The sequence below is a fragment of the Pelobates fuscus genome, chromosome 5, assembly GCF_036172605.1.
Source record: "Pelobates fuscus isolate aPelFus1 chromosome 5, aPelFus1.pri, whole genome shotgun sequence".
In the NCBI taxonomy this organism is placed as follows: Eukaryota; Metazoa; Chordata; class Amphibia; order Anura; family Pelobatidae; genus Pelobates; species Pelobates fuscus.
Window position 1 is genome coordinate 202,012,601 of NC_086321.1, and position 27,128 is coordinate 202,039,728.

The following is a 27,128-nucleotide window of genomic DNA, read 5'->3' on the forward strand; positions in this document are numbered from 1 at the left end:
GTTTATAGTACTATGGGATATTCAGTTACTCAGAAGAATAAAAAGTACTCATCTAAGATTATATATGCACAGCTTGATCTAATATTTTATTTCTCTGGTTTCCACATGCAAAAGGTATCACATATTCACATCCCTCTCTCATACCTGATGCCCTAGTATACTAGTTTTATTGTTATTAACTAATATACTGCTGTAATCTAAAATCGCTCAACCCCTCAAACTGATCATTTGTATAAAAAAAAAACTGAGTCATCCAACATGTAAAGTCACAGGCTGTAAGTAGATATGTGCCTGTAATCATGTTCCAATAATAATACACTTGAAAAACAACACATACTTTTAGAAGCATTTTCTGCAGCTATAGCAACACATGCATTCATCAAACCACATCATTCTCACTTTGTGTCACATTGCCGTAGGCTACAATGAATCACCACTGATAAAAATACAAGCGGGGCTACATTTTACCTGATTAAAAACATATTTCTGTTCAGGGTTTAGACATTCAATTGTCGTATTATATTCCTAATAAACTGTCATATTTGACAAAATAAACTGAATAGCACCTTATATACATGCATGATATATCTGCATCAAATTCCATTGTGATATACACAGTTAGTGAACTATTTTTTTCCTTTCTCTCATGGTCATATTTGAGATCTTCTACAATTCCCTGGAATTTTACTAACACACACATATATATATATATATACACACAATACCAAACGATTCTGCACTCCTGCTATCCCTTGAAATATTGCCTGGTGCTCGACTGCACAATGTATAGATGGATGAAAAATGCCAGCACTCTGGGTCTTGTAAATAAAAACTTCTCAGGTTTTATTCAACAGTCAACGTTTCAGTTCTTAATGAACTTTCTTCAGGACATAAATATATATATGGCTGGGAGTGTAACTTTTATGATGTTGCAGAATATGTTACTGTATATACTTGCAAATTCGGTTTCATCTGAATTACAATTTGGCCAAATTTGGTCAATTAGTGAATTAGCCAAATTCTGTATCTTTAAATAGCCATGTGGACATATAACTAATCAAAAGAATAATGTGATGGATGAGCATGTTCAGTTGTTTTGTGATTCGGTGTTCCATTCCTGGTGGGACAAATTTGAGAAGATGATTTTATTGGGGGGAGGGCAAATAATTAAGCAGGTTGGTCTGCCCAGTGATATGGGCTTTATCTCTTGTCCAGTGAAGAAAAATAGATGACTGATAGGACAGTTAATAAAGGATTTTATACACAGATCAACTGACAAGTGACCAATATAGGGAAAAGGGGGGTAGCTGTAAAATATGTCGACTTCCAAGCAGGGTGTCAGGGTACCTGTTGTCTCTACCTCAGAGGAGGTGAGATACTTAGACGTTCATCCTCTCAGAGGGGCTGACTCACTCGTTCCTCGCAGTTCTCTCGGTCGTTTACACGCCGGCCGCGAGGGACCCGCTTCCTTTTATGACGCGGCGCTCAGTAGCCGACGTCATGACGACAATCCGTTCCGACCTGTCAATCAAGTCCCGAGCACGAATCAGGACTCGTCGGGGGCGTGATTACCTATCTAGAACCAGGGTATAAAGTAGGGCTTTCTGCATTTGTTCATTGCCCTGTCGTGGTTCTAGCTTGTCTAGTCACTCAGTGCTCTTGTTATCTATTTGTCTCTTTGGTTTTGACCCGGCTTGTTTGTTCTACCCTGCTTACCTCTATTACCCTTTGACTCGGCTTGTCTCTCGCTTATCTGCTCTCTCGTTCCCTCGACCTCGGCTTGTCTCTAGACCATTCTTTGCTTACTCCTTACGTTAGTCCGGCCATTCTAAGGTCCGGTATACGTACCTACCTCCTGTTTGTACTTTGCATGTTGGATCCCTGTCCCGATCCTGACACAGGGTTGTTCCTGTGTGGGAGATGTAGGAGCCTGTGTCATTGATCCTAGTGTGAGATCGGTTAGACTTTGGTTACTACTGTACCTACCTAGATTCTGCTACTTCCATTTACACCAATGGTGAGTGGTAGATAGATAGTAATTGATTCTAGTGTGAGACTGTTGGTTATGTTACTGCTGTGCCTTACCACTGCCAAAAGCACAGCACCACGTGACAAGTCATTTATTATTTTTTACCAATGATTTAGAGTTCAGCATGTCTTTTTAACTTTTTGTAGTAAGAAAATCCTTTGTTTTGTGAGTGTATTGTTCACTAAAAAATAGAAATATGTATATATTTTTTTTTTAAATTGTTCAGCTTCCCAAACAAAGCAAGTGCCACCAACTTTGAGTGGGATATAACAATTGTCATTGATCCCAGTGTGACACTGATTAGTTTACTACTGTGGCTTGCCACTTCATGTGGCACAGTGTCACTTGAACCAACGTTGAATTGGAGACAGATATAGCATATTTAATAATAGTTTAACTGATCCTAGTGTGGGACTGGTGGTTAGGTTACTGCTGTGCTTAATTACTGCCAGTACTGATTTTATGTTTTCTCTGCCTTTGTATGCTGTAATTGGTGACTCAAGGTCTACTCACAGTAGAATCTTTAGTTGCAGCAGCTGAGTAAGCTAGGCCCACAAAGAAGACAAGCTTAGTCTGCATGGAGATCTTGCTTTTTGTTTTAGAACAAGTCATTTTTTATTTTAACAGTTCAATGCAATGTTATGGCTTTTTATTTGCCTTTTTGAGTCTGAAAACCAGAAGATGGAAGAAAATAGAAGATATATAATGGTAAGTATTATTCTTTTATTTCACAGCTATAAAGATTATTTCCCCCCACCCTTCCTCAGTATTATTAGAGTGAGGGGACATTTTAATTATTGGGGATGGGACTCGGACCGTGGCCACAAGGGGATTGGGGAGACAATCATTATTATTTAGGGCCCTGACATGCCACCAGTGGGTGGGGACTGGGGGAACAAAAGCTCCACCCCCATTTTATTATTTAGGGCCCTCAACCACTGCTTATGTGGGTGGGTGAGTGGGTGAGAGACACTATGTTCAATTTATTTAATAACCCCTATCCATGGCTGCAGGTGGGAGCTGAAGGGCACATGTCATGATCCTGAGCAGGTCAGGTAGGAGACAATTGTCAGGGTTAACATCAGGATCTTAATTGCTGGAATTGGACATTGCAAAATAAACAGTATATCAGATAATTGAAACAATAGGAAAGAGACAGCAAACAGGTCTGAATAACTGCATTTACAGGTAAGGATAACTAGGTTATGAAAATAAAGGATTTAAACAAAAATGTCAAAGTGGAAATAGGATAACAGGTAAACCTATAAATGAAGTTATAGGTTGGAGAATTAAGAATAACCTATAAGAGAAATTATAGGCAAGTAAGTTGAAGGGATACCGAAAACAGGAGTTAGGCAATATGCCTCAAATGGAATACAATCAGAAATGGAAGTAAATTAAAAACACCTATAGTGATAAAAGTATAGGTTACATAGAAGGACAACTTAGACAGAATAATAAGGTTGCAGGAAAAGGATAACTTAAGTTAATAAGTCCCCTTTAGGAAGGTTTGCTTAAACAGTTAAATAGCACCATGTAGTTATTTTGAGGCAGAGTACAGAGACGTGTTACAAGGCAGGTATAGAGCAGAGAGGTTGTTTGGATTTGAGGAGGTAAAAATCAGGATGTTTGGATAAAGCTTGATAGTTAAGTTCAGGTTGGTATTTTGCAGGTTAGAAATCAAACACGAATGCAGAGTAGTTCAGGCTGATATTGAGCAAGTTTGGAAGCAAGTAGTCAGTTGGTATTAAGCAGGGTTGGAAGCAAGTAGTTCTGAAGCAAATAAGATATGTTCACAGAAGCCAGGATATGCAGCGTTTCAAGCAGATCAACAACTTCAATGCAAAGGCCATGAGGTGAGTTGGGTGTCACCTTTTGTAGGATCCCAATTAGTCCAAGCAGGTGAGGATGATAAGGTGAGTGTCCAGAACTAGAGGCAAGGGAGGCCACAAGTGGTAAAACATAATCTGTACAGGAACTTGTTTTTTTAAAGAAACAGTATCAACAGAAAAAAAAAGTCTTGCTTGTTAGGACAGGATCCTGACAGCACACTAGGTCCCCCCTCCCCTCATTTAGTTTAATAACTCCAAACATGAGACATAGGTGGGAGAATGGGGGACACTATGTGCTCCTAGTTAATTAACTAAATAGGTTCCCCATCATGGGGTCAGATGGGACCTGTGTCAGGTCCCCCTTTATTGCTTTAGAGACTAGGAAGCAATAGCTGCCCAGTTGCTAGTCTTTTTTTTTTCTTTTTTCACAAGTTATAGCTTTACATAATGTTGTACATACAATAATCATTATAAATAGTGCAAAAGCAGTAAATATAAATAATTCTTACAGACTGACTAGTTCCATAGTTGGGAAAATAGATGAATGCCAAAGCAGAGTATGTAGAAACGAAAGTAAACCTCTAACCAAATCATGCAGCATCAACCCTATGCTTCCCAACTAATAACATACATACACACTTTAGACACACCTGTCTTATTAATAGCAGAGGGGCGGGATAGAGGGTTACATCTAATGACCATAAGATGTGTTAAATTTAAGCCAGGGAAGCCACTACTCTTTGTATTTGTCTGTCTGGGAGAATTCCTTTTTTCATTCTATAGTGGAAATTAACTTGTAAACTTATTTCCGACCAAATCAGGGGGCCTATTTTCCTCTAGTTTCTGGAAATTATTCATTTTTTTGGCAATAAAAAAAATGGGTAGTCCCTCTTGCCAGGCTTTGGAAACATCACAAATTATCAATAATATATAGTTCTAGCATCCAGGGGTTAAATAAAAAGTAAAAAGAGGGGTAGCTATTATTTTTTCAGACATGCTGAAGATAGAGAGTATGTTTGAGGAAAGCGACCCATTGGGTAGATATTTGATACTGGTAACACAAATCAATGATAAGCTATACACCTTAGTTAATATTTATGCCCCTAATCAACTTCCTTATAGGTTTCTGGAAAGTCTCATCAATAAAGTGGACCGCGTGTCATCTGGGAGTCTGATCATAGGTGATGATTTTAACTGTATCATAGATAGTAAAATGGATAGAAACAGTTACAAGGTTGAGCTAAATGATAAATCTCAGAGAGCCATAGCATCTATTATGCAAAAGATCATATGCCTGCTGGAGAAGACAGCACCCAGACATACTTGAAAACGAGAGAAATCTCAATGTATCTTTCCTGGTAAAATATTTTATAAGTAAATAAAGACGATTGGGACTATTCATTTTTTTCAATTGTCCATCAGTCATATACAAGAATTGACTACTTCCTGGGCAGAGCCGATGTTCTGGAACAGATTATAAAAGCAGGAATCGGACCTATAACATGGTCAGAACATGGTCACCAATTTTTTTGGAAATAAAAAATAATTCTGAATATAAAAGTAGAAATAATTGGATATTAAATTAGTCTCTTTTAAGATCAGACTCTAATACTCAAGACTTACGTGCTCAGGTCAAATACTTTTTTTGAATTTAATGATAATGACACAGTCTCTGACTATACTCTTTGGTCTACCTTTAAATCATTTATAAGAGGCTGGCTCATAAAATTGGGCACTTACATAAAAAATCAGAAAGGAAGAGATCTTAATAATCTGTGTATAGAGTTAATAAATCAGGAAAGGCTTCTTAAGACCTGTTTAGACTCAGTGAAATTCAGGACATTAGACAGAATACCAAGGAAATAATAAAACGGCTCAAAATATCACTAAAAAACTAAAAAAACGAAACAAACTCCAAGTTATTAAGAAAATTGTAATCGATAATTAAAAATTCCTCTCTCCAACCCAAATTGGTAAAGCATTTGGAGAATACTATAAGATATCGTATTTTATACGTATTTTATCCAGGATATGAGGCAATATTTGAACAAGCTAAAACTTTCAAAAGTCTCTGAGGTAAAGATTACTGAGCTAAATAGCCCTTTCTCTCTACAGGAAATTAGAGAGACTATATGTGCAGCAAAGAGCGGTAAATGTCCGGGCCCAGATGAGTTTTCATTGTTTTGTTTTTTTATCAAAAACTAAACAATATAATATCTCCCTTCATGCTTAGGACCTTTACAGAGCTCACTATGTGCAAAACTATTCCATCAGAGATGCTTAGGGCATCTCTTATACCAATTGCTAAACCAGATAAAGACCCGGCACAAACTAGTAATTACAAAACCATCTCACTTATTAATCTATATATGAATATATATTCCAGAATCTTGGCCAATAGGCTCAAGGGGGTTATACCAGACATTGTTCATCTTAATCAGTCGGTGTTCATGAGGGGGAGGAGCATATCAGATAACATTAGAAAGATTCTCTATGTTATTTACTATGCTGGCCAGCAAGGTCCCCTTTTGCTCTGATTGCCCACGATACCGAGAAGGCCTTCGACCGGGTGGGGTCAGGGCCGGCGCGTCCATAAGGCGGCACAGGCGGCCGCCTTAGGGCGCACTGGCTCTGGGGGCGCCAGATTCCAGTGACCGGCAGGAGGGAAGCGCTCCCTCCTGCCAGTTCACCTCCTGGACCCCGGTGGGCGGCAGCGTTCTAATGAGAGGCGGCGAGGGAGCTCTAACCTGTCTGCTCTGCTCCCTCGTGCGCCGTTTGCTGATTCTGCGGGAGCCGGAATATGACGTCATATTCCGGCTCCCGGCATCAGTAGACAGCCCGTGAGGGAGCAGAGCAGACAGGTTAGAGCTCCTTCGCCGCCTCTCATTAGAACGCTGCCGCCCGCCGCACTGAAGCCCCACTGGACCCCAGGGACAGATCCACGCCAGCTCTCCAGGTAGGGAAGCTGGGTGGATATTATTAATAATTGTGTGTGTCTGAAAGTGTATGTGTGAGTGTTTGTCTGTGTATGTGTTTGTGAGTGTTTGTGTGTGAGTGTGTGTCTGTGTGTATGTGTTTGTCTGTGAGTGTGTTTGTCTGTGAGTGTGTGTGTCTGTGTTTGTCTGTGAGTGTGAGTGTGTTTATGTGTGTGTGTCTGTGTATGTGTTTGTCTGTGATTGTGTGTGTCTGTGTATGTGTTTGTCTGTGAGTGTGTGTGTCTGTGTATGTGTTTGTCTGTGAGTGTGTGTATGTGTCTGTGTATGTGTTTGTCTGTGAGTGTGAGTGTGAGTGTGTGTGTGTGTGTCTGTGCATGTGTTTGTCTGTGAGTGTGTGTGTCTGTGTATGTGTTTGTCTGTGAGTGTGTGTATGTGTCTGTGTATGTGTTTGTCTGTGAGTGTGAGTGTGAGTGTGTGTGTGTGTGTGTGTCTGTGCATGTGTTTGTCTGTGAGTGTGTGTGTCTGTGTATGTGTGTGTGTGTGTGTATGTGTGAGTGTGTGTATGTGTCTGTGTATGTGTTTGTCTGTGAGTGTGTGTGTCTGTGTATGTGTGAGTGTGTGTCTGTGTGTGTGTGTATGTGTTTGTCTGTGAGAGTGTGTCTGTAAGTGTGTGTGTGTGTTCATGCATTTGTGAGTGTGTGTGTGTGTGTGTCTGTGAATGATTGTATGAATGTGTGTGTGTGTGTCAGTGTATGAGTGTGTTTTGTCAGTGTGAGTGTGTCTATCAGTGTGTGTTTGTGAGTTTCTGTCAAATCAGTGAGAGTATGTTTGTGATTGAGTGTGTGTCTGTCAATGAATGAGTGTGTCAGATCAGTGAGTCTGTGTCTGTCAGTGACGTCTGTGTGTTTGTCATTGAGTGTGTGTGGCTGTTAGTGTGTATACACCACTGAGTGTAGCGTGGCGGAGCGGAGCGCAGTACAGGAGCTTCTGTTTCCTGTACCCGGCCAGACTGACAGTAAGTGCTCACCGAGAGAGTACTTCCTTTCAGTCCAGCCAGGTACAGAAAACTGAAGCTCCTGTAGAGGATCTGCTCCGCAATGCTACAAGACAGGTAGGATGCACACCAGGAAGGGGAGCATGACCGCTAAGAGGGTGGGGGGTGCACCAAGGGACAGAGAGGGGAGAGAAACACCAAGGGACAGGGAAAAGAGGGGGGGGAGGAACACTAAGGGACAGGGAAGAGGGAGGGGCTGGTTAGGAGGCACATAGGTGAAGATGTTAATTTTAGAGGAGGGGGGGCGGAAAAATGCATCTTCGCCTATGTACCCAAAAATCCTTGCACCGGCCCTGGGTGGGGTGGTCATATCTGGAACAAGTTCTGGACTTCTTCGGCATCGGGGCTACATTAAGAGATTACACCATAGCTTTATATGGGGACCCACAAGCCAGAGTTTCAGGTTTTATGTTCCAGTCGGACTTGTTTCCAATCCGGAATGGGACTCGGCAAAATTGTCCATTAGCCAAACTTTTATATGTTCTTTCCATTAAACCTCTGGCAGCAGATATTAGACTGAACACAGATATTAAAGGTTTAACGGTAAATAAATGAGAGATAAAAATCACACTCTATGCTGACAATGTGCTCCTGACTCTTACGAACCCTGAGGGCTCTTTGCCAAAATTGTTCTCAAAAGTAGAAGAGTTTGGCAAACTTTCTGGCTATAAAGCTAATATTAAAAAAACACAAATTTTGACAATGAGCCTAAATGGACCCAGCTTGGATCTTTTTAAGGAGAAATTCAAGTTAGATTGAGAGATGAAGTGCATTAATAACCTTGGTGTTATGTTATCTTTAGATCTTACACTAATCAATAGACTCAACTACTCTGCACTGGCTATGCAATATAAGGAAAACTTCAAAATCTGGAAAGGTACTGAGCTCTCATGGCTAGGCAGAATTTAGGTAATTAACTCCTATGTAATACCTAGACTTCTATATTTATTCAGGAATATCCCACTCATGGTAGACTTCCAGACGATTCGAGGTTTCCAGAAACAATTCTCTGATTACTTTTGGCAAGACAGACGACCCAGAATAGCCCTGGAAATATTACAGAGGCCAAAGAAGGAAGGTGGGGTGTCCTTTCCGGATGTTCAAAGATTATATTTAATAAGTACAACGGTTCACTTTGCCGCCACTGATAATTTCTTCCCCTTTAGATCAACCTGGCTCAACTTAGAGAGGGCTGGATTAAACAACATAGAACCATTTATTTTATAAACTGTGATAGAGTGTTTGTTAAAAACTTAAATTCAGATAAACCGATTATCCAAACTCTGATCTACACAGTTAAATATTTAAAGAAAAAAATTGTATGGAGAAATTGTCCCTCCAAGCTCCTATAGAATGTTTAAAATACTATCTGGCAGACTTAAATATCCAAGAATGGCATAATAATGGTTTGAAAGTCCTTTTTAGAATTAACATACTCGTTTTCCTGGCACTATAGTGCCCTGAGGGTGCCCCCACCCTCAGGGTCCCTCTTTCTCCAGCGCCGGATGGGGAGCTCTCCTCCTCCTCTCCTCCCTCTTCTTCTGTCACCGGCTGAATGCGCATGCGCGGCAAGAGCCGTGCGTGCATTCAGCCAGTCCATAGGAAAGCATTCGCAATGCTTTCCTATGGACGCTGGTGTCTTCTCACTGTGAAAATCACAGTGAAAAGCGCGGAAGCCCTCTAGTGGCTGCCAATGAGACAGCCACTAGAGGCTGGATTAACCCAATTATAAATATAGAAGTTTCTCTGAAACTGCTATGTTTAAAAAAAAAATGGTTAAACCTAGCTGGACCTAGCTGGACCTGGCACCCAGACCACTTCATTAAGCTGAAGTGGTCTGGGTGCCTATAGTGGTTCTTTAAGTAATAACATATTCTCCAGGTTCGCTAGATTTATTAGCACCCAGCAACATAAAGAAAAAGCCCCAGCAATGATAAAATGGGAACAAGAACTCCACTTAATTTGTTCTTGGGAAGATTGGTTACAGGGCTTTCTCTTAGTAAAAAGAATCATACACAGTGTAACCATACTAGGAGTATATTATAAACTTATCTACCGCTGGTATCTGGTCCCATCTCGTCTTTCACAAATGGATTCTCATGTTTCTCCTGATTGCTGGCATTGTGGCAAAGCTTTGGGTACATTTTCTCATATCTGGTGGCAGTGTGAGGAGCTGTCCACAACAACTCTCTCTAAATTGCTAAATTATAGTCCTAATAGGGAAGTCAAATTAACAGCACACATGCTTTTATTCCATATTGGCTTCCCTCCTGACAATAATAATGCAAAAACCCTTCTGATTCATGTTTTTAAGACTAGTCTTTTTTTTCTAACAGCTAGCAGTCAGTGGCTGCTTGATGTTTAGTAGACATGAACTATGGGTAGGGGCAGGTAGGTAGTTTTTACTTCGTATTAGTAGCATTGTCTGAAAGGCCAAAATTATGAAAAGGAAGGTCTTTTCATAATTTTGGTCTGTCGGCTACTTAGTAGATCACACCCTAATCCTTGTGAGATTACCATAGGAATACCAGTTAGGGTAGCTCTTCTATGTGATCGGATCAGACTTCACTTCCAATTTGCATCAATGAGCCTTGGGCACCCATGATCTTTACAGCGATTCACTAGCTGTATATTTTTGGCACCACATTTGGCAGGTACTAACCATCGCTTACCCATTTGTTCTGTTTCCTACACATAAAATTCCAGAACTGACTGTTAACTTGCTGCCTAAAATAACCCACCCCTTGACAAGTGCCATTGTAAAGATATAATCAATGTTATTCACTTTTCTTGCCAGGTTTTGGGCTGAGAATTGTATGTGTTTACGTCACAGCAAGAAAAGGGTTAACTGCTTTAAAAGAGCAAGAAACTATACATAGATATAGAGAAAGGTTATAAATAATTGTAATCAGTAGATATTAATTGCTATATAAATTGATTGATTAAGAGTCGCTCCCTTTTCTCCACTTTCCAAGGACGCATCGGTTATTCTAAAACTCAGGTGAGATGGAAATATTGCAAACTTGTTTTTGGGCCTTATTTTTGCAAGTATTTGTCAATCTTTGTTTAATGAATACAAGTCATAAAACTTCTTGATTATTGTTTTGCTTTGTAGAACACGCTGATAATTTGCTGGTTTTCTAAAAAAAATGGCTAAACATTATAGAGTGAAATAAGATTATGTGCACTGGGCAATGTAATACATTTTTCAACACATAACAGCAGTATGTTAAATGATCACTATAGTGTCAGGAAAACAAAGCAGTTTTCCTGACACTATAGTGCCCTGAGGGTGCCCCCACCCTCAGGCCCCCCTCCCACTTACCTTAATCCAGCCCCGGGCTTCCTCGGCGCTGGTGACCTCTCCTTCCCCTCCGAAGTCACCTCCCCCGTCTGACATCGCTGGAGCCGAATTTACATGCACGGCAAGTGCCTCGCGCATTCAAAGTGTCCAAAGGAAAGCATTTCTCATTGCTTTCCTATGGACGCTCTGCGCGATGGAGGCGAAATTCGCCTCCTGTGTCGCAGATGCGCCTCTAGTGGCTGTCCAGAAGACAGCCATTAGAGGCTGGATTAACCCCAAATGTAAACATAGCAGTTTCTCTGAAACTGCTATGTTTACATCTGAAGGATTAAAACCTGAGGGACCTGGCACCCAGACCACTTCATTGAGCTGAAGTTTTCTGGGTGACTATAGTGTCACTTTAACAGTCTCCATGACAAGAAAAAAAAAAAAAAACACATGACCGATGCTAAATTTTCATTCCCAGGAATTTTCAGTGACATAGATATGATCATTGCATATTTTCGACGCTGTAATATCAACATATGTCTCTTAAATTTGCAAATATTCTACAAAGCAATTATTTTCAGTCTGAAGCAAATATGCTGTGTGAAAAATATTAGCAACCAAGCTGCTGGAGGTATGTTAATTATTGCTCTCAATTTCAGTTATATTATACTTTTTAAAACAAAGTAGTGATTAGGTATCAAAGAACAAAGAGAACTAACTGCAAATAAGACTAAAGTAAATTTATTATGAGAAATCTGTATGTTTCTCCTAGTGGGATATCTCTTACCTAGGGATAATGTTATGTCACAGAATAATTCAATACCATTCAAAGTCATATCACAGCACATTAATATATGCACAGTAGAAGTGGCATTCTTTATTAATAGGTGTTTTAATCAACTGTAGTGAATGCACCAGGTATTGTAACAATTCCTTTGAGTGGGGAATCAGGTTTAAAATATTTAGCAAGGGACTTTAGCAAGGAAAACTATCTACAGCAAGTAGAGAAAGGCAGACGCCCTGCTGCTGCAAATCTGTCTTTTATATTGCTTACAATGCATTGTGTTAGTTGTCGTCCCACTTCTTCAACATTAGCAAGGGTTATTCAGCAAATCACGAATTGTCGGACATTCAAAGTGAATTTCAAATTTAAGCCGAAAATAGCTGAACTAGAACATTTGCCAAGTCGGCTATGCCTCTAGTTCAGCTATGCATTAGTCTAAAAATAGAAATTCACTTTGAATTCCCTTTGAATTCCTGACAATTCCCACTTTATTAAATAACCCTGCATGTAGGATGCACTCAAGGACTAAAATGATTAATAATGCAGTAGTTATCACAGCAAGGGATGGACATATGTTTCTGCTGAAATATGAAATATGCCCCTGTGGCAACCTCTTCCTTCATTCTAATATGGTAGTATTCCTTGTAAAATCATGTAAAATAACTGGAAATACAATTATATAAAATCCCATTTTCATCTTCCTGCAAATGAAAAGTATTTTCTCACATCCCAATTAAATGGGTGGATATTGCTCTCTATAATATTGTGAGGAAATTGCATATCTCTGATCATAGCATAAAGCACAGTAATGCACAGATGAAAAGGACTTAGACAAACCACCTCATACGATGACATACAGAAGCCTGATTACAGGGATACTTTTGGCACTAAAACAACTTTAGTTTAATGAAGCAGTTTTGGTGTAAAGATCATGCCCCTGCCATCTCCCTGCTCAATTTTCTGCCATTTAGGAGTTAATTCACTTTGTCACACCTAGTCACACCTCCCAAATCCAACGGCGGAAATGATACTGTACGCTGCTCATTCACGTCTGTTTGTAGTCAGTCATGATGATGTCAGAATGGCGTGACTCTGAGTGCCGATTCTTTTGGAGCGAACAAACACAGGAAAGTGCCGATTTGGCATTCACCCAAATTCGGGTCTTTATGCCAACAACAGTGGAAGTGCTAAAATTATGCCAACAACAGTGGAAGTGCTCTGCTTTAAAGTCAGAGCTTGATGAGCAAGTTGTCCTAATGTGGTTCTCGTTTACCCAAGAGAGCGTTTATATTGTATTGGATTCTTTGTTACTGACCTTGGCTTGTTTAACCATTTCCCTGCTCTCTGTGTTCCTGGCCTTTTGGCTTGTTTAACGATTGTCCTGTTTTCTCCTACTCTTAAACTCAGCTTGCTCTCTTACTTTTCTATATGTTAAACCTGGCAATTCTAAGGCCCGGTAATACGTGGTATACCTTTCTTAATAGATTAGAGTTTGCGAGTTGTTGGGTCCAGGGCTAGGAATGAAAAGCCCCCCCAGTCACCATGTGTCCCATTATAACCCTCTCCCCAGCCCCATGTGTCCCTATAGCCCCCCAGCCCCATGTGTCAATTATAGCCCCCTCCCCAGCCCCCATGTGTCCCATTAAAGCCAGCCCCTGTGTGTCCTATTATCCAGCCCCCATTATAGCCAACCCCCCAGGTGTCCCATTATAGCAGCCCCTCCCAACCTACATGTGTCCCATTATAGCCACACCACCCTGTACCTGGTTGTAGCGTGGCCGAGCAGGCAGAACATGGTAGAGGAGCTACTGTTCCCCTACACAGTCTCTCTGTGAGCACTTCCTGCCAGACTGGGTAGGGGAACAGAAGCTCTGCGGTCTGCTTGCTAGGCCACGCAGTATCCCCAGAGATCTCCCTGTGTCCCCATGTCTCACAGTGTCCCCTAGTGTCTCAGTATCCCCATGTCTCCCTGCAATCTTTACCCCAACCCTCACTTCCCTGAGCTGTAGGCCTATTAAATGGGCATAGGCCTGGAGCTGCAGTTTCATCAGCCCCTATGTTATTCAGCCCCATAGTTGAAAGGGAACATTTTTATATATTATAATTTCATCAATATACATTAAACAACTAACAATGTTTAGTATCCTTCATTATCATCTACACATATTGCAGACTAATATTATATTCAGTCATATTAATCAAATGCATTTCAAAATCTCTTATATAGTTTGTATGATGCATATCAAACATTAAAAATATCAAACAAGCAACAAGGTGTAGTTAGGCTGCATAAACATAATCAAAATAACTAGATCAGTGAGACTGCAGGGGCATCCTCTATACACCAAAACTGCTTCATTAAGCTAAAGCTGTTTTGATTCCTTTAGTTTCATGTTCAGTCTATCAAATGTCATTTTCTCCACATAGTTGATACTATCACATATTATGTTTTTTTGTCACTGTCTAATCTCTTAAAGTTTGGAAGATCAAATTGAGAAAGTGTAGTAATCATGTTTTACTGTTTAAGGATAGTACATGCATTTTGTACATAGCACCCAATTTAGTTCATGTGACAGTACAATGTGCAAATCATTTGGAATAAAGCATAAACATGAATTCAAAATTATTCAAATTGTAGTTTAATTTAATCAAGTCTACAATTTATAAAATGTATAAGTGAATGAAACCTGATTAATGAAAACAAAGATGTATTTTATTTAAATCTTGAAATGTAGGTATATTTCAAGATAATAAAAAAAATCTTGGTTTTCATTCACTGGTATCACTGATGTGAAAATAGAAATGAATTATAAAGATAGTTGTTTATCTCAGGAAGAGGTAAGCTTTTTTGAGATAACCTGAAAGAAAATAATTTAAATGAGTATTTCTACCCTAAGAAGAAAAGTATGGATTTTGAGAAGAAAGTAATTTCAAAAAGTGCAATTGGAATAGATTTAGCTTAAATGTTTTTTGTCCTTTCTTTTCATGTAAGAATGTTTTTCACCAAGCATTCACTTCAATGCAGATGTATATCTTGAAAATATATTATACATTCTTATTTGATCATAGTGTATACATTTGAGAAATAATTTTGTTTTCTGTAAAAAAAAAAAATAATAGTACTTTCCATAATATCAAATAATTGATATTAATAATTTAAACTGTAAAAACATTGTCATTTTGTACTTTTGATTAATATAAATAGCAACACCGTTTACCTAAATACGTGACAAAAAAGAATGCATACGACTATTAAAGGATCATTAAAGGGACAGGAACACAAACGTATTCCTGACCCTATAGTGAAAATCTCCTCTTAGCCCCCTCAGAATTTTCAGCTTTCCACCGGTCTGCCAGCGCTGGCCATGCCCCATTGGTGACATCATCAGAACTGTTGATTTTCAGCCAATGCAATGCTTTCCCCATGGGAAAAATCAACAAGGGGCGGGGCCAAATACTGTTTTGGCCAATCAGCACCTCCTCATAGAGATGCATTGAATTAATGCATCTCTATGAGGAAAATTCAGCGTGTCCATGCAGAGCGTGGGGACGCTGAATGGCAGGACTGCTTACAGTGCAGCACTGAGCCAAGAAGCCACTCCATTGGCCATCTGAGGAGTGGCCACTTGGAGGTGTCCCTAGGGGCAATGTAAACACTGCCTTTTCTTTGAAAAGGCAGTGTTTACATGAAAATGCCTGAAGCGGGCTATTATACTCACCAGAACAACTACATTAAGCTGTAGTTGTTCTGGTGACTATAGTGTCCCTTTAAGTTTTTGTTTAGTATAGCAGCTTCAAAGTTTAAGAGTACAACAACGCAGATGTGTAATGGCCTTAGGCTTATAAGAGAGCACATAGCTGTCCATTTTGATATCTGCAATTATTTTATTTGGGGCTATGTATAAATCAATAACTTTAATGTGGAAATTAATGAAATGTTCCAACTAGATTACTCCTCTTTCATATATCTGCACCAAAATAGTTTTTTTTTTTTTTATAAATGTTCAGTCTCAAAAGATAATGGGGACAAACAAAGAATCACCTAGCTTGATAAGTGTTGTATTTTTTGATGAGACAAAGAGCAAACAGTTCAAAACCAAGTATATTAAGCTGTATTGACAGTTGTATATGGATGTAATTTACTCTTTGACTCTGCTAAATATAATATTATTAAGAAGATATCATTGTAGAATATGTTGAAGCTATATAAGTAATATAATGATAAAATAATAATGTATGAACAGGACACAGTATGCATTATCAATAGCTCCACCTGGTGGTTGACATTATCTGTGCATGTCGTTGATCGTCTGCTATGCTGACAATAAGCACAAAAGACTATTCGAAAAACATCTTCATTTATCATTTTTTTTTTGCGTTATATTTTGTTTGCCAAGTTTGATAATGTGAAACCTGTATGAACAAAAATATTCCTAAATTACATGTACGCCATCTATCCAGGTTCTGTCCCAAAAGAGTCATTTCTGTGTTGATTAGTCACAAGAGTGAAAGAAGCCACTGGTTTCCCCTCAAAGTTCATGTTCCTCACTTTAAACAGTAAATAATCACTGTTACTATCGTTACAGAAGTAATACCAACATTAAGACAGTGGATAATACTATATCTTCAGAATAAACTAGATTATTACTAGGTATATTTATACATCCTCTTTACATCCTCTCTTGCAACTGTCATTAGTCTAATACTATCCTTACCTTTTGTGTAATTTTACCCCACTCCCTCTAGCATGTAAGCTCATTGAGCAGGGCCCTCAACCCCTCTGTTCCTGTGTGTCCAACTTGTCTGGTTACAACTACATGTCCGTTCGTCCACCCATTGTAAAGAGCTGCGGAATTTGATGGCAGTATATAAATAATAACATAATAATAATAAAATTTCAGGGATGCACCTTGATTTTTTTTTTTTGTATTTTTTTTTTTTTTTTTTTTTTTTATGAATCACTCAGTCAAAAGTAAATAAAGTTGTATGGGAGACATTTTGACTCTGCACATATTGTCAATCATACACAGTCTCATAATAATACTATCAAAGATTGATTAGGAAAAAAACATTTTGTTTGGATTAGGGATGTAGGTACCGGAACAGATAAATCATTGGTTTAATGTAGCATGCAAGAAGAGCTAAACAATTATTATTTTTCAAAATGGATATGGAAGAACTGGGTCTTCTTACAGACAGCTTGTCTTTCAACTTTATTTGTTCTAGTTAGATGAGGAGCTTTTGAATATGTATTTATTTATTAGGGGTACACAAAGACAATGTGTTGTTATTATTAAATAAAAAAAACATTCAATTTGAACCAAGTACTAAAAGTTGAACAATTACCATGAAAACCAATTAAATCTTCCTGCAGATTGCTCTACATGTAGAACTGTTACCTTTACCTTATTAGTAACATGCAGTATGTTACCAGTTCGGATCTGCATAAACATTGCAACATAGGAAACTCTATGTTAATCAAACTCTACTGTGCCTATTTGCCTATGAGCTGTAAAAAGCAAATCATAATTACATTGGGAAACAGTCTAGGTTAAGACTGACCCCGCAGATACCTATAAAACCATAAATGAATCACTGGATATTGGCAGTAGACTAAAAGGATTTTGTGGGATTAGAGAGGAGGGTAAAAGTAGTCCTAGCTATGCAATCCTCATAAAATATTTCCTTTAATTGTAATCACTACCCACAGGAAATGATCACTATATTTCAACAGAATGGTATTTCTGATCGATGGAATTATTACAGCAATACGCAAACCACTCATATGCATTTTGAAGATTTATGATGATTGGATGACAAAGGAAATGGCAGCAATGTTATAACTAGCCTTACCTGTCGTTGTGCTTAAGTTAAAATCTAAAGTTAAAGAAAGTAGATCTATAAAATGATTTGGATTTAATAAATAAAAACAGTAATAACCTACTTTTTGTATGGTTATGTGAATGATATGTAGATGTAAGATTTTGTTGTTTGCATTGTTCCCTGCATTCTATACAGCTGTTCTTTGAAAACGTTATGTGCATCCTACTTATGCCCATTGCCAGTACATCCATTTACAAATGCATTACTCCTCTTATCGAGAATATATGTATTTATCTGCGTCCACATGGTTTCAGGTTTATTCATTGATCCCATGATTGTAGGATGAGAGTGGGAGGTAGCCACTATAGAACTCAGAAGCAAATATTATTTTACTTAGCTATTTATACTGTAATCACTATCTATATGAAAGCATTAAATCAAAAATAAATAAACAAAATGCTAAATAAAGCATAAAAGCATTAAGGTAATTTTGATAAATAAATATAATACATAATTGAATTGTTCAGTCCTTTTTGTTTTGAAGATTGATGACCTTGGAATTTAGAATCACCTTATTTATTAAATGAACAGTCATCACTCTATTGATAAATACTACATAGGCTGAGTAAACCATCCATTTTTTTCATTATTTGTGGTGACCTCATAGTTTTTAGTTAAAACCTTGAGTTTTATTTTCTGTTTTTATTGCAACGTTTTATCTGAATGCTTGGTTTGTGTAAGTACATATTGAACATATAACAATCCATTCATGTCTAAAAGAAACGGTGGATACATTCAAAAGGGAATATACTATACAATAAAGGTGCAATTAACATTGTTCATATATATTACAAGATGCAGTACATAACATGTACTTGCAAGGTAAACAACGTTTTAACAAATTCTAATACAGAAAGAGATTTTCAAACTCACAATATCTCATTTTGGCTGATCCCAAAGACACAGCATACGCAACCCACACACATTATAAACCATACTGCCTAAGCATACAAAAACATAGCCTCCTCTTGCTCAGAACACCTACACACAGACTCTTTATACACACTCACCATGCAACATATGCAGACTGATGCATATACTATACACAAAAAAGAAAAGATACCAAATTTACTCTGTATTTAAAAATTAGCTGCACTATTGTGTTTCCCTCTGTTTCTGTTTCAGCTTTGTCGGCTGTATTTTGAAGAGAGGGAAGTATTGTACAGCTCCACCTTCTTTTTTTGTGTATAGTATTAGTGTATGTGTGAAGGTGAAGGGGATACCTCACAGGTGTTACACTACTCTGGGACATACTTTTCCTTTTTGTTTGTTGAGACTGATGCATATGCAGACTGAATATAGCTTGGTTGCTTCATCTAAGTGTTGCATCTAAGTGTGTGGTTGGAGATATTCTGGAGAGTTTTACAGAAGCTTTAACTGTCTAAGAGTTGTGCTAAGAGTTTTCTTTTTTACTGTTACAGGTAAGATGCATCTGTAGGAAAAGGTTACTGATTGCACAAGGTTTGATTTCCTGTTGGTAATTATAAGGCATTTGATTAGATTAGTTAGCTACTTGCTATTGATTGCTGTTTAAATTAGCGATTGTTTGCAAATAAGCAGAGGCCTACCCAGATGTTAAACAGTCCTAGTGGGTGGTGCTTTTAGGAGTTATATAAGGGCTGTTGTCATTAGCTTGGCTAATATAGCTTGGTTGCTTCATCCAAGTGTTGCTTCTAAGTGTGTGGTTGCAGATATTCTGGAGAGTGTTGCTTCTAAGTGTGTGGTTGGAGATATTCTGGAGAGTGCTGCTTCTAAGTGTGTGGTTGGAGATATTCTGGAGATAACCTTAGGTATTCAGGAGGATAAATAAAAAGTTAAGATTCGTTTGATTTAATTATTCACCTCATTGGAATGGCAGACTTAGTCCAGTGTAATAGTTGCTATGCATTTGTTTCACGTTCCACTTTTTGGAGGTTTGGTTGTTGTCTAATCTGTAGACAGTTCTCTATCTTGTGGCAGGAGATTGTATTTTTGAAGTCTGAGATTTGTAAATTATCTGGTAAACAAACTCAGGCTGGAAATGCTGCAAAACCACTGCCGCAGAGACATCCTAGGAATGGAAGATGGATCACTGTAGGATCTGGTAGACTTAGAGTTGTGGATAAAAGGCATATTTCACAGTCTGTTGCTCTACATAATTCATTTTCTGCACTTTCAGAGTGTAATGGTGTTATGGAGACAGGCACTGAGGGTAGTGGTGTTGTGGAGAGAGGCACTGAGGCTAGTGGTGTTGTGGAGAGAGGCATTGAGGCTAGTGGTGTTGTGGAGAGAGGCAATGAGGGTATTGGTGTTGTGGAGAGAGGCACTGAGGCTAGTGGTGTTGTGGAGAGAAGCATTGAGGCTAGTGGTGTTGTGGAGAGAGGCATTGAGGCTAGATGTGTTTGGAGAGATGCAGTGAGGCTAGAGGTGCTGTGGAGAGAGGCACTGAGGCTAGTGGTGTTTTGGAGAGAGGCACTGAGGCTAGTGGTGTTTTGGAGAGAGGCACTGAGGCTAGTGGTGTTGTGGAGACAGGCTTGGAGACTATGGTGAGGCCTAATAGAAAGCAGTTGTTGTTGGGGGATTCCATCATAAGAGGTGTGGAGATGGACAATGGTGGTCTTGTGAGGTGTCTTCCCGGAGCTACTGCTCACAGAGACAGGAGACGTATCTGTAATATTGTTAAGCGAGCAAAGCAGGAAGGGGAATTGGATGTACTTGTCCATCTAGGGACAAATGACTTGGCTTGCAATGAGGTTTCAGAGGTTAAGGAAGGTTTTAGTATTTTTGCCAATGATATACGGCAGGTTGCTTCCACACTGTCATTCTCTGAAGTTCTGCCTGTGCATAACACTCAGAACGACAGGCAGATGCGTATTAGGGACTTTAACTTGTGGCTTGGTGAATGGTGTCGGGAGCAAGGATTTGGCTTTATTTCTCATGGTAACTCTGTTTGGAATGGAAATAAACTGTACAAAAAAGATGGTTTGCATCTTTCTCAAAAAGGAACAAATGTTCTCAGTTAGCAGTTCAGAGGTTTTGCTAGGATGTATTTAAACTAGGAGGGGGGGGGAAGGGTGATAAAACATCAATCCAATTGTCCCCCAAAACAAGGACAGAAGGTGCCTGTAGCAAGTGTGTTAAAAAATGATAAGCTTAGAGTCATGTCTACAAATGCTCGCAGTTTAGGGAATAAGATACATGAACTTGTGGCAATAATGGCAACTGATAGTGTAGATTTAGTCGCTGTTACTGAGACATGGTATAATGAGAAAAATGACTGGGACATAGCAATACCAGGGTACTCTTTATATAGAAAAGACAGGGAAGGCAGAAAAGGGGGAGGGGTGGCCCTGTATGTGAAGCATGGCATAAAATCTAGCCTAATAAAAGTTAGTGAGGCGAACATAGAGTCCGTTTGGGTTACATTAGAATTTGGTGATCACACAGTAACTCGTGTAGGTGTGATTTATAGGCCCCTAGGACAAATTGAAGAGTTAGATAATCTACTAGTTGAGGAAATAGCTAAAATGATAATGGAGGGGGAAGTTATCATCATGGGTGACTTTAATCTTCCTGATGTGAATTGGAAAATAAAAATAGCTGCTTGTGCCAGGAGCACACATATTCTAAACTCCCTACTGGGATTGTCTCTAAAACAAGTTGTTGGGAAGCCAACTCGAAAAGAGGCCATACTAGATTTGGAGATGGACAAATGGAGATTTGGTATCCGATATTACTGTAGGTGAAAGTTTAGGATCCAGTGATCATCAGTCAGTTTGGTTTAATATAAGAACAGTGACTGAGTCACACCACACAAAAACAAAAGTTTTAGACTTTAGAAAAACAGACTAAAATTAGAATATGTGTAAAGGAGTCATTATCAGACTGGAGCAATTTAAATGGAGTCCAAGAGAAATTGGATTATTTAAAAGTTGCACTACTGAAGGCAACAGAAAATTGCATTAGGCTTGTCAGTAAAATCAAAATATTCAAGAAACCACTGTGGTACTCCACAGTTGTGGCCAAAATAGTAAAAAACAAAAAGTTAGCATTTAGTAATTCTAAGAAAACCCAGAGTGAGGAAGACAGAATGATCTATAAGATTAGGCAGAAAGAGGCTAAGCAAGTTATAAGAGCTTCCAAATCACACACAGAAGAAAAAATAGCACAGTCAGTAAAAAAGGGGGACAACACTTTTTTTAGATACATAAATGAGAAAAGAAAAGTAAAACAAGGATTAGTTAGATTAAAAACAAAAGAAGGAAGGTATGTAGAAGAGGATAAAGGTCTAGCTGACTGCCTCAACGAATATTTTTGTTCGGTATTTACAGATGAAAATACAGGAAAGGTGTCAGGATCGGGACAGGGATCCAACACGCAGAGTACAAAGAGTGGAAAGGTACGTATACCGGGCCTTAGAATGGCCGGACTAACGTACCGAGAGTAATAGAGAATAGTCAGAGACAAGCCGAGGTCGAGGGAACGGGAAGACAGATAAGCGAGAGACAAGCCGAGTCAAGGGAGAACAGAGAAGCAGGGAAGTACAACAAGCCGAGTCAAAACCAAATAGAGCAAACTAGAATACCAGAGCACTGAGTGACTAGACAAGCTAGAACCACGACAGGGCAATGAGCTGAAGAGAGAAGTAAGCTTAAATACCCTGGCTCTGGATGGTAATCACGCCTCTGACAAGTGCCGATTGGATATCGGACACTTGAGTGACAGGTCGCTCGTGATAGCGTCATGACGTCACGTATTGAGCGTCCTGCTAGAAAAGGATGTGGATTCCTCGCGGCCGGTGTTTAAGTGGCTGGATGGACCGCGAGGAACGGAGGAAACAGCTCGCCTGGACGGATAAACCACCAAGTCTCTACCTCCCTTAGAGGTAGAGACCTCAGGTACCCTGACAGTACCCCCCCTCTCAGATACGCCCACCGGGCGGAAGGAACCGGGGCGAGATGGGAAGCGGAGGTGAAATGCTCTGCGAAGGCGAGAAGCATGAACGTCCTCCTGAGGTACCCAACTCCTCTCCTCAGGACCATATCCCCTCCAGTTGACCAGATATTGCAATTTTCCCCTTGAAATTCTGGAATCAACGATGGAGCTTACCTCGTACTCCTCCCGACCCTCCACCTGAACAGGACGAGGCGAGGAGGCTTTAGAGGAGAATTTGTTGCAAATAAGAGGTTTCAACAAGGAGACATGAAAAGAGTTAGGAATGCGTAAGGCAGGTGGCAGAGCAAGGCGATACGCAACCGGATTGATACGAGTGAGAACCCTGTAAGGGCCTATGTAGCGAGGAGCAAATTTCATAGATGGAACTTTTAGTCGAATATTCTTAGTACTTAGCCATACCCTATCCCCAGGAACAAAAACAGGAGCCGCTCTTCTATGCTTGTCAGCGTGTTTCTTGAACAACGAGGAACTATGTAACAGAATTTGCCGAGTCTGATCCCATAATTTCTTCAGGTTGGCGACATGATCATCAACCGACGGTATCCCCTGAGAAGAGGAAACCGAAGGAAAAATCGAGGGATGAAAGCCATAGTTCATGAAGAAAGGGCTAGAGCGAGTTGAATCGCAAACAAGGTTATTGTGTGCGAACTCCGCCCAAGGAATCAGACCGACCCAATCGTCCTGGTGTTCGGAAACAAAGCAACGCAGATACTGTTCGATCTTTTGATTGGTACGTTCAGCAGCTCCGTTAGACTGAGGGTGATAGGCCGAGGAGAAGTTCAATTTGATGCCCATTTGAGAACAAAAGGATCTCCAGAAACGTGAGACAAATTGAGAGCCTCTATCAGAAACAATCTCCGAAGGAATCCCATGTAGGCGAAAAACCTCTCTTGCAAAAATCTCCGCCAATTCAGGAGAAGTCGGAAGTTTAGGTAATGGCACGAAATGGGCCATCTCAGTAAATCTATCCACTACCGTGAGAATAACAGTCTGTCTCTTGGAAGCAGGCAAATCAACGATAAAGTCTATGGACAAACAGGACCAAGGTTTCTCAGGAATGTCCAAGGGGTGTAACAGGCCACATGGAGATGCATGAGGTAGTTTAGTCTTGGCACAAGTTTCACAAGCTGCGACGAACTCCTCAATATCTTTTCGAAGTGAAGGCCACCAGAAATCCTTGGATATCAAAGAGTATGTCTTGCGAATACCAGGATGACCAGCTATTTTACTTTCGTGAAAACACTGTAAGAGCTCCAGTTGAAGTTCAGGAGGAACAAAGTTTCTTCCCTCAGGAGTGTTTCCGGGAGCTAGATGTTGTGACTTCAAGATCTGGTCAAGTAGCGGAGAATGAATTTTGAGACTGGTATTAGCAATAATATTGCATTTGGGTACAATGGAGGACATAAGTGGTTCAACTGAAGCAGAGGGCTCATATTGGCGAGATAGCGCATCGGCTTTAGAATTCTTTGACCCAGGTCTGTAAGTCAGAACGTAATTGAAATGGGTAAGAAACAACGACCAACGAGCCTGCCTGGAGGACAACCGCTTAGCCTCTCCGATATAAGACAAATTTTTGTGGTCAGTTAGAATGGTAACAGGATGTAATGTACCTTCCAATAAATGTCTCCACTCTTTCAAAGCCTTGATAACCGCTAGTAATTCTCTGTCACCAATGTCATATCTGCTTTCAGTACCGGTCAATTTTTTAGAGAAAAATCCACATGGATGTAATGGTTTATCAACCCCCAACCTTTGAGATAGGACAGCACCTAAACCAGTCTCTGATGCGTCTACCTCAAGTAGAAAAGGCAGAGAAGTGTCGGGGTGAACTAAAATTGGAGCGGAAGCGAAAAGCTCCTTGAGAGTTTTGAACGCAAGGAGAGCTTCAGTAGTCCAATTCTTAGTATCAGCCCCCTGTTTGGTCATATTAGTGATAGGTGCGATAATGGAAGAATAGCCCTTAATAAAGCGCCTGTAATAATTAGAAAAACCAATAAATCTCTGTATGGCTTTAAGACCTTTGGGTAAAGGCCACTCTAGAATGGATTGGAGCTTATCCGGATCCATCTTAAATCCCTCCCCAGAGATCACATAGCCGAGAAAGGTTACCTGGGTTTGATCAAAGCTACATTTCTCCAACTTGCAGTACAAGCCATGCTGGAGAAGCTTGTGCAAAACCCTCCTGACTTGCTTGTGATGAGTCTCAATCTCACTAGAATGAATGAGTATATCATCTAGGTATACAATGACGCAATCTTGCTGAAATTCCCTAAGAACCTCATTTATCAGATCCTGGAATACAGCTGGCGCATTGCATAACCCAAAAGGCATAACAGTATATTCATAGTGACCATATCGAGTATTGAATGCCGTCATCCACTCATGTCCCTGCTGGATTCTCACCAAGTTATATGCCCCTCTGAGGTCTAACTTGGTGAAAATTGTAGAGCCCTTCAAACGATCGAAGAGTTCGGTGATCAAGGGAATCGGGTAGGCATTTTTAATGGTTATCTTATTCAAGCCTCGATAATCAATACAAGGTCTCAAAGAACCATCTTTCTTTTTAACAAAAAAAAATCCAGCCCCGGCAGGGGAGGAGGACCTCCTGATGAATCCCTTGTCTAAATTCTCGTGAATATACTCCTCTAGAACTGAGTTCTCTTTTGTAGATAATGGGTATACATGACCTCTGGGAGGCATGGTACCAGGGAGTAGGTTAATTTTGCAATCAAAGGACCTGTGTGGGGGTAAGGTATCGGCTTTCTTTTTGTCAAATACTGCCTTTAAATCTAGATACTGAGGCGGAATTTGTGTCTCTGTAGGATTGTCAGAGGTAGTCGATGTATTAGTTAATCCGAGAGGTAAGACCTTCCGCAAGCATTTCTCTTGACAATTCTCTCCCCACGAAACTATCTCCCCTGACTCCCAATTAATAATAGGGTTGTGTCTCCTCAACCAGGAGTACCCCAGGACTATGGGAATAGACGGAGAAGAAATGAGCATTAAGGATATATCCTCTTTATGTAGGATGCCAACAGTTAAGTTAATCGGTATGGTCTCATGGAAAATAACAGGCTCAAGTAACGGTCTACCATCGATGGCCTCAACAGCCAGTGGTGTCTCTTTTAACTGGGATGGGATGGCATGCTTGGCAACAAAACCCTGATCTATAAAGCTCTCAGCAGCTCCAGAATCGATTAGTGCCATAGTCTTTACTACTCCCTTCTCCCACCTCAAAGAAACGGGTAACAGAAGCCTGAACTCTTTGTAATTGTGAATAGAGGACAAAGTAGAAACACCCAAGGCCTGTCCTCTAGAGAAACTTAGGTGCGAGCGTTTCCCGAACGATTGGGACAATTTAGGCGTAAATGTCCTCTGACTCCACAATACATACATAAACCCTCCCTTCTTCTGTACTGTCTCTCTCTCTCTGTGAGATGAGTACTGCCTATCTGCATAGGTTCAGAAATACGTAAGTCCTCGAACTCAGAATTTTGAAAGGTAGGCGCTAGTTTAAAGGAGGGTCTACGGGTCCTATCTCGAGTGTTCTGCCTCTCTCTTATGCGTTCATCAATACGAGATATAAAAGAAATTAAATCCTCCAAATTCTCAGGGAGTTCTCTAGTAGCGACCTCGTCAAGAATTACATCTGATAACCCATTCAGAAACACATCTATATAAGCCTGTTCGTTCCACTTAACTTCTGCCGCCAAGGACCTGAACTCTAGTGCATAGTCCACAAGTGTTCGATTGTCCTGTCTAAGGCGCAACAGTAATCTAGCTGCATTGACCTTTCTACCAGGAGGGTCAAAAGTTCTTCTAAACGCAGCTACAAAGGCATTATAATTATAGACTAGTGGATTATCATTCTCCCATAAAGGATTGGCCCATCTCAGAGCTTTCTCAATGAGTAAAGTAATAACAAATCCAACCTTCGCTCTATCTGTAGGATAAGAGCGGGGTTGTAATTCGAAATGAATACTAATCTGGTTCAGAAAACCACGGCACTTCTCCGGTGACCCGCCATAACGTACTGGTGGGGTAATACGGGAAGAAGCACCTACAGTGGCTACCTCTAGACCTGAGACTGCAGGAGAAATAGAAGGAGTACGTGTCTCCTCAGGTGGGTTACTAGCACGAGACAAAAGTGCCTGTAGTGCTAGAGCCATCTGATCCATCCTATGCTCCATGGCGTCAAACCTGGGATCAGAAGAACCAAGCTGACTGTTTGTACCTGCAGGATCCATTGGCCCTGTCGTAATGTCAGGATCGGGACAGGGATCCAACACGCAGAGTACAAAGAGTGGAAAGGTACGTATACCGGGCCTTAGAATGGCCGGACTAACGTACCGAGAGTAATAGAGAATAGTCAGAGACAAGCCG